The following is a 9,498-nucleotide window of genomic DNA, read 5'->3' as shown; positions in this document are numbered from 1 at the left end:
TCTGTCATCTGACATGCAGACAACATGAAATAATGAATTTCTATCAAATAGTCTGTGTGTCACACCACTCAAAAACACTGCTCCACACATATCAACCTGGCTATCTGTGGATGCAATGTACTCTCATCTTTTTTTTCCCTTTGACTAGTTGAAGACCACACAAATCTATAATACAGACCGTAAATGCTCTAAACAAAAGAATATATATATATATATATATATATATATATATATATATATATATATATATATATATATATATATATATATATATTCTAGCATACCTCTAAATGATTCATCCTGCTCATAAAATATTAGTGTTGAACACAAACATTCAACCCATCTTTTGCTGCTGCTAGACCTTGATAGGCTGATAACAGACTTTTCCTCTGCAAATTTGTGTGTTTCCTGAATTTCAAAGAATTGAGCTTAACACCCACATCATTTACTGATTTTACCTAACAAAAAATAACAAGTCAGCGATTTACCATTAAAAAAAGGAAAACATCAGAGAGTTGCTAACAGATCTTCAGGCATGTCGTCTTCCAGAGGAAGCTTTTTCTTTTCATCACATTCAGTATAATAGTGGTATTAGATTATCTACTGTAGCTTAATTGAGCATTTGGGTCCTAATAGCATGTCATTACTACTAAAATTCATAGGCCTACCACAAAAATGTTCCCTGATATTTCATTTTTGCTTTCTTTCTCATGGAACTCTTTTATACTTATTTACAGGAATAAACCAGCATCTTGAAAGGCAATCACCCACAAGTAAAGCCCTAGTTTATAAACATAATACTTTATAAAATGAATTATTTATATAATCTAGGAAGCCTTAACAGTGGAATAGTTCAATAAATAACCCAGAAATGGAAGAGATTGGAGGAGCATTCACTCAATTACTGTCTCTGCACAGTGGCATTACTTATTATTACTGAAGCGTGACACTGAATGAGGTATCAAATATGATTGAAGACTTGTTTATAAGCACCTACCTTTGCCACTATATGTAATTTATTTTAAAATGTGCAACGTACAGTAGTACTGTGGTCCACATCATTTGCAACCCCTTGCCTCCACCCTTGTGTAACACATCCATAATTAACTGCATAGATATTTCTTAATATGTAATACTACCATCTCTACAGTAGTTAAGATACATGGATGAATGAAAGGTTAAATATATTTCAACAATTTTAAAAGAAAAAATACCAAGAACAGTGCAAAGAGAATGCACTTCGCTGTCCTGGATCACAGTAATTCGATGAATGTTCATCCAATCACAGTTCTGTGATCAGTTTTCCTACACTACCTTGCACCCTCCCACTTAACTGTTCCATTTCCATTTTCAAAGTTATTTCCTTTTTGGAATTTGTTTGAATGTTCGTATGTTGTTCACGTTTTGTTTGTTTGTAAGTCAGTACATGTTTATTTTTCAGTCGCTAGTGTTTTGCCTGAAGTCTGAACCTGGGAAAAGTGTTCAGTGATCAATGTGTTGTTATTTAATTTAATTGCATACAACTAACTCATATAGTCTAAACTGGATTCAAAGCAAGGCCGGCAGAGGTGAAAGTCTAATGTACTTACCCTCTGTGCCCCTTCTATACATACTGAATATGTATGAAAACACAAACTGTCATTTGCATCACACATTGCTTCTCACTGCATTTGACTGCATACAAATTATCCAGAATTGGGAAGATAATGTACAGCTAACTTTTATGCCATTTTCTACTGTATATGTGTTTTAATTACTTTTGATTACCTAAGTATAATTATTTTACCCCTGATTTTTCCACAATTTAGACTGTACAATTCCACTCCCTTACTGCAGCAAGCAGAGGAGAAACAGTCCCGTTCAGTTTGGCTTTCCTAACTCGCAGGAGCCAATATTATGATAGCTTCTGGAATCCCAAGAGAAGAGTAGCTAATTTGAACAGCCAAGGTGCAAATCTGCACTCCCCTGACTATATATAACTCGCCCTGCAAACCACGTGACCAAATGTTACCAGTTGAGACGGGTGTACCCTGAAGCAATAAATTTGTATAGCTGCAACGGATTCCCTTATAAACTATTGCTTAGAAAATAACTAGTACACCAGCTTGACCTCAGAAAATCATCATGTTTTTACAAAATTAATATAAATCGATGCAACAGGCTAGTCGGGTGCCTAAGGTGGTCAGGAGGTTGGAAGGAGACACAAAGCTGAAGAGCTGCTAGTGTTTATTTTTCAAATAGAAATGACAAACAAAACCTCGCACTATCACGGTAAGTTTAAATATAAACAGGAGCATCTATCTGTCTCTCTCTCTCTCTCTCTCTCTCTCTCTCTCTCAATTAGCACCAATTTTCTAATTTGGGAACAGTCGCATTCTCATATGTATTTGGCAGGGATAGGAATTAACCCTATCCCTGCTAACCACCACTATAAACCCACAAACACAACACTTATTTACAAGCAGGGCTCTGACTTGCTACAGTCATTTTAATTGTTACCTATGACACTGCAACTAATTTATTGCACACTTACAGTGCATTCCCATGTAAATTACACATTGCACATTATGCATGTTAATCAATTTGTGATTAATCAATTCGTGATTAATCAATTATCAAAAACGCCCAAACTAAATGTTCTAGATATATGATAAAAAAAAAAAAAATGCAGTGAAGTGTAAGAGTAGCAGTCACAATATATTACTGGTAAATGTTCCTTTGCCACAGGGATTTTTGTTGACCCTGAAACTGATGCGGCAACAAAACAAGTGCATTATGCAGTGCCAATTTGATTTATTAACAGCCTTTCATAGGCAACTTTCCAAAAGCACATTTAAAGACACATTACCTTCTAATTATCCAAATTAGTACAGTATTTGTTTTTAAGTTTGTATTCCATTGTCAAATTATTAGCATGTATTAAATCAATTTCCCCTTGTTGTAATGTGGCATGCACTTTTTCTATACAGTACTATGCCCTTATTTGGAACACATATAATATATACACCTGCTACATATGTGCATAATTAGAAGGAAAGAAAAAGAAACTACATACTATATATAATAATAAAAAAATGTATTTAACTACACATGTCATAGTTCAATGTGTACTAGACATAATCTTCAGAAATTCTAAAGAATGCATGGTTTGCCCTGGACAGACCATTTATTGTTATCGTCCCCCAGGAGCTACAGTAATACTACATTATTAGTTGCACAGACATCTGACTCGATATTCTCAAGATTAAAATGAACATCTGTTAAATGGTCAAATATACATTGTCAGTAATCAGGTGTGCTTTTGCGTCCCTTGACTCAGACTCTGCCTTACCTTGCTAATGTCCAGGTCAGAGAATAGTGTATCTGCTGTTCTGTTTTACTATAATCATTCTGGAGCTCAATGAAAAAATATGAAAGACAATTATGGTGTTGGTAAAAAAGGTGTGTTCATTTGCAGTCTAGAATACCTGTTGTACATCCTTTAACAACCTGTTGCTTTAATATACCTATAGTTCAATTCTTTGTCATGCTGTCAGCAACAACAACAACAACAATTAGCTTTTATACAGCGCTCTTCCTGCAGAGTATCCCGGGGTACTTTACAGTAAAAACTTAAAATAATAAAAAGCCATTGGCAAATTAACCCAGCTCAGAAATGTGTTTTTAAAACTGATTTAAAAGATTCAACTGTGCCAACAGAGTTCCAGAGGCATGGGGCATAACAACTAAAGGCCCTCCTGATTTTAAGCGACTTCTGGAAAACACCAATTCTTCAGTATTTACTGAGTGCAAGCTGCGACTAACAACATATGGCACCAAAAAATCCTGCAAATATTGAAGACCAAGGCCATGTAGTGCCTTATAAGTAGTGAGCAGAATTTAAAAATCAGTCCTAAATTTTAACGGGAAGCAAGTGCAGCGATCTAAGAATTTGAGTGATATGTTGTAAACGGCTGGTGCATTCTAGCTGCAGCATTTTGAACTAGTTGGAGCCTACGTTACTTAGAATCAGGGAGGCCGACAAACAAAGCATTACAATAATCCAGCCAAGAAAGAACAAGAGCATGAACAAACATCTCAGCTTCTTTATCAGATAAAATGGGTCTGAATAAAATGGAGTTAGATTACCATGAAATGACACTTCAATACTAGATGATTTAGTGAGACTTTAGTGTTTTTGGAGCACACTAATAATATCAGTGTTTTACTAGGATTTATTTTAAATAAGTTTTCAGCCATCCATAATTAAACTTTGCTCAGGTATGGAGACAGCAAAGAAACTGGCACCTCTTGTTTTGTAGGAAGGGAACAATAGACCTGAGTGCCATAATTGATAATAGACAGGAGCGAAACCATTCCAAGGCAGTGCCTGGAATTCCAATATCATTTTGTAACCTCTCCAGTAAGATCGCATGATCCACAGTGTCAAAACCACCAGACAGATCAAATGACACTAGAATAAACATTTTTCCTGTGTCGACAATACAGAGGAGGTCGTTACAGACCCTCAAAGGGGTGTCTCAGTACTATGACCAGAGTGAAAATCTGACTGAAACTTTTCCAATAGGCCATATTTACAAAAATGACCCTGAAGCTGGGCAGTCACAACTTTTCCAATCAGCTTTGCTAGAAAAGGGATGTTGGAAATAGGCCTATAATTTGTAAGATCGTGTGGGGGAAAGTTATGTTTTATAGAAGTTGTTTAATTTCAGCCAGTTTTAGTGTTGAGGGAACCCTTCCACATGTCAAAGAGAAGTTAACAATATGAGTTAAAGCGGGACCCAGGATAGGAGAACACTCCCTAATAAGCCAGGTAGGCCAAGGTTCCAAACCACAGGTTGTAGGATTTAGTTTAGTTATGACAGTCTTTAGATCAGCCTCAGTTATTGCTGTACATTTCTTAAAAATAGCAGTCATAGTTGAATAACAATCTGGAGTAGAGGGGACGGCAGTACTAATGGCAAAGGGCAACTGGGTCCTAATCACTTCAATTTTATTTGTAAAAAATTGTAAAAAGTTTTCACAAGTGTCAGTTTGATCTCCATGCACTGGGTTAATTGTTTTAGATTTTAAAAGTTTATCAACAGTATTAAACAATCCTTTTGGCCAATTTTTACCAGTGGAAATAATATTAGAGAGATAAGATGATTTTGCAGTGGTCAAGGCCAATTGATATTTTTTCGTATGTGTCTTCCAGGTCAACATAGAGCCCAGATGCCCTCCATTTTTGTTCCAAACTGCAACCTTCACTTTTTAAGCCCTTAAGATCCTCAGTGTACCAGGGAGAAAAGCATATAGTAGAATTATACAGGGCTGGATATAGTAGAATTATACAGGGCAACTGCCTCATCAGTTGATAATAACAGTGCAGCATTTAGCATCGAATCCACAACCAAGCTAGTTAACTTAACTAGATATGAAAGTCAACGGGATTTAAATATAACAGACAACAGTGTGTGGCACTACAGCAGGAAGAGGTGAAGCAATATCAAAAGAAACAAGAACATGATCAGAGAAATAAAGTGGAGCAAGGAAAAGGTTACTAGGAGAGAAATCTAATGTAATAACCATATATAGAGTATGTCCGTTAATGTGGGTAGGTGTTGCGATACGCTGATTCAGGTTTAAAGAATCTAAAAGAGGAGTGACATTTTTAGAAAGGTTATTCAATTAGTTGTCTATATGGATGTTAAAATCACCCACAGTCAAAAGTCTAGAGTGACAGGAGACAAGAAGGACAGCTGCTCGGAGAGAAAATAACAGATGCTAAAATGAGCTATAGGATATACTATCTAGTTTATGTAAAACAAATCTAATGTGAGAACAGATTGCAACACCCCCGCCACATTTACCCTCACAGGGTTTATGTAGTAAAGAAAACCCAGGCGGGCAGACCTCTTTTAGGGGTAGGATATCATTTTTGCCCAGCCAGGTTTCTGTTATACAAAGGGCATCTTGTTCTGATCCCAGAATTTGGTCAGCAATTAACAAAGATGTGTATTTAAAAGGCTTATGCAGAAAGGATTAGGTTTCCTATTTTCCATTTCTTTTTCCCTGGTATATTTAAGGTGTGTGGTATTGACCGCAAATTTAATAATTTACGCCACTGCCTTTTGTGGTGGCGATCCAGTATCTCCTAAAAACAAGAACTACTCCCAGAACAGACCCCGGTGAAACAGAACCCCCAGATGCATGGTGGGAGCGGTGTAGGATACCATGTAGCCAGCACTCATGTAGAGCTTCATGGGATAGAGGGTACACATTGCCTGCTGCACTCAAAAACGATAAACTCTATAAGGAGTATCTAATTTTGGGGGGAAATTTGCACATAATATATCGGATAACAGCCTAAATCCAAAGAACTCAGTGTCCAATTTCAATTTCTGTCCAGTTCAGATAGTATTAAAACAGTGTCCAGCTCAAACAATGCCCGGTTTGAGCAATATCCAGTAAAAATCCCAAGCACAAGTAGCAAACATATGGTACACAGACAGTAGCAGTACAGACAGGAGCTCCTCAGCATGTCTTCAGCTCAGGCTGCAGGCAGATATGTGGACAGTGACCCCACAGCAGGATTTCAGGTACAAATCTGCAAATAGTGAAAAAATGTCAACATTAAAAATAGATTAAAAAATAATAAGAATAATAGGAATAATCACAATTTAGTACTTAGAAAATACAAATTAAGAAAAAAAAATAGAGCAGAATTAATAAAACCACAGAGTTTAGCATAGAGGCAGCCAACCTCGTATTCAGACTACATCTATGTGGGAGGGACGGCGGGTGGGCTAAGTCAACCAGGTGTCCTCAGCTCACCGCGCACCAGCAACCCCTGTGGTCTGGCCGGGCGCCTGCAGGCTTGCCTGTAAGCTGCCCAGAGCTCTGAGGTGGCTCCATGGTTAGTCTGCAGTGTGTAAAGAAGCGGTCGACTTCGTCGCTTCCGAGTCAGCTCAGGGGTGGTGACGGTGAGCTGAGCCTAAAAATAATTGGACACGACTAAATTGGGGAGAAAATAATAATAATAATAATTTTAAAAAAAAAAAAATTGTCGACAACTAAATTAAAAAAAAAAAAAAAAAAAAAACATTGACATTATATATAATGTAAAATTACCTCTTTGAAGACACAAAAGGGACCTGTGGCTTTAAACCTAAAAAAAAAAGAAAATCTACTGAACAGGTGTTCCTGAAAACAACAGTGGGTGGGATATTATATAAACTCTGAAAAGTGCAGAAGTGCCTTGAGCTGTAACCTCAATCACAGAATTTGAGGATGCTCCTCCAGAGGGCAGCCAGTCAACTTTGCATCTTTGAGCAAAACATTTACTGCTACCCAAAGGAGTGCAATTTATAGATACTGCTGTGGGGATTTCACTTTCTCTCTCAAATATGCTTCAGGCAGTCTTTTATGTATGAAGCAAATACTAAGGCAATTTGGAAATTTTGATAAATCAAATAAAAACAAAAAAAGGTGCTTTCAGCCATTTAAAAATTACTTTGCAAAGCATCTTTCTGGAGCCTGAAACTTTCCCGAAAAAGACTGGTCTGGATGAATAATAATAAATTGCAATGTGATAAACATCTTGGATAAAATAAGCCAAAAAGATTAAATTTGTATAAAAAGCAATGCTAAAGGTAGAGCACAAAGGGGTAGATGTAGTAAAGTGTTGCGTCTGTCGCAATTTTTGCAAACCAGTCAGAAGTGTAGCGTGAAATGTACTAAACAAACAACAAGCTGTTAGCATCATTTTAACTAATGCTTTGCAGCCGCAGTTCCTATTTGCTCTTTAGCCTTAAATGAATATGTAATTCTGGGCGTTCCTGCAGAAATTCACAAAAACAAGGTGGAGACTGAGTGCAAATCTGGGATCAAAAATACTGTAATGAGATGTACTAAAGCTGTGGGCAATTGCAACACTTTCAGTTGCATCAATTTGTTAAGAACTTTTGAAAGCATGTTTTAAACAGCCACAATTGTTACTGACATTTCCCAGTCCGCTTTTTCTCGTATGTTGCCATTTGTGCTCAATGCATTCTTGAGATGAACACCCAAGTAGCTAATTTTCACTAAAGTCAGGGTTTACTTACAAGCCTTGAAAACAAATTTCTATGACATTTCTGGTTTTCCCGAGCAACAGGATGTCCTGTCACCTCGACCGGTTCATAACCACATTGCAGCAACGTGCTGAGGAGCATAATGGGGTTGTGCATCTGCTGCACGTGGCAGGTGCAACGGACTGCACCCATATTGCTATCCGGGTACCTGTTCCAGTTGTCCTGTTTTATCAGGATTCCAGTTGTATTCGTAATAGTGGGAAATTTTAGCAGCTAGTCCATGCCATGTAAACAGGGTATTCTGAATGAATCTGTCCGTATTCTGAATACCAGTATTCCGAAAACGTGATATCGAATACCCACTGAGTATTAGGATACTATCGGAATACGAGCCCTTCTAGACACCTTATTCAGAAACCCCTTTTTTTTCTAGACACACAAGTTGTCGTTTTATAATCTATAATATATAAGACAATGGCTTGTGTGCCCAACAAAACCTTTGCAAAAACTGTGCACAAATATATTAGTACTTGTATGACCCCAAACTGGTTTCCGACTATGCAATATCTTCCTATTTTTTTTTTTTTTGTTTTTAGAAAATTCCAAGGATCTCCCCATCCTAGTCAATACCTAGAGGATATATATATATATATATATATATATATATATATATATAGATATATATATATACACACACACACACACACACAAAAATATATATATATATATATATATATATATATATATATATATATATATATATATATATATATATATATATATATAAATAAAATGTATTTATTATCCTCTTTTAGGAGTAAGACCTAGCCAAGCAGGTAGCAGCAAGTCAATCGGACAACAAGAACAATACACAATAAAATACAATTAAGACACAGGCAAATCACATTTAAAACAATAATCAAAATACACAAAAGTAGTCAACTATTTAAAACAATTACAACTCTCAGTCACGAAATCATTCAGTTTACTTTTAAATTGCAATAAAGATATCTGGGTCTGCAGATTTAGTTTGGACTGGAACTCATTCCAGAACCATGGGGCATAATAAGCAGCGGATCCTTTACCAGCCTCAGTACGCACATTTGGGATTTTAAAATGCAAAAAAAGAATGATATCTGAGGCTATGGTTACTATGGGAAGCTATAAGGTATTCATTTAAATAAGTATATTCATATAATTTACATTGAATAGCCTTATATACCAGAATATACCAGTGCTCCGTAAAACGCCAAAGAAGTCCAGCCTACAAAATCGTATAATACACAATGATGAGTATTAAATCTTGTATTTGTATTGTACCTCAATGCTGCATGATATAGCGAGTCCAGTTTACCTGAAGTTGATGGTGATGCAAACCTATATACTGCATCACCATAGTCAATTTAAGGCAAAAGCATACAAGCAATAAGCCTCTTTTTTTGTT

The 9,498-nt window shown here is 36.4% G+C and overlaps 1 long non-coding RNA gene across 2 annotated transcripts in view; it reads right to left on the bottom strand.

The window, feature by feature from the left end:
* Nucleotides 1-1,992: 1,992 nt before the first annotated feature.
* LOC121314904 overlaps nt 1,993-9,498 on the bottom strand; it is a 76,763-nt gene continuing 69,257 nt past the window's right edge. The window contains exons 4-5 of one of the 2 annotated variants that reach the window (XR_005950171.1): nt 7,114-7,150; nt 1,993-6,589 (exon numbers count right to left, since the gene is read on the bottom strand). This is a non-coding gene — a long non-coding RNA (uncharacterized LOC121314904). Of the gene's footprint in view, nt 6,590-6,783; nt 6,977-7,113; nt 7,151-9,498 lie in introns of those variants that run through there. The other variant, XR_005950172.1, reaches the window with a different exon arrangement.

The sequence above is a fragment of the Polyodon spathula genome, chromosome 4 (assembly GCF_017654505.1).
Source record: "Polyodon spathula isolate WHYD16114869_AA chromosome 4, ASM1765450v1, whole genome shotgun sequence".
NCBI lineage: Eukaryota > Metazoa > Chordata > Actinopteri > Acipenseriformes > Polyodontidae > Polyodon > Polyodon spathula.
The sequence above is the reverse complement of the archived record's forward strand: the minus strand, read 5'-3'. Positions and strand labels throughout refer to the sequence as shown.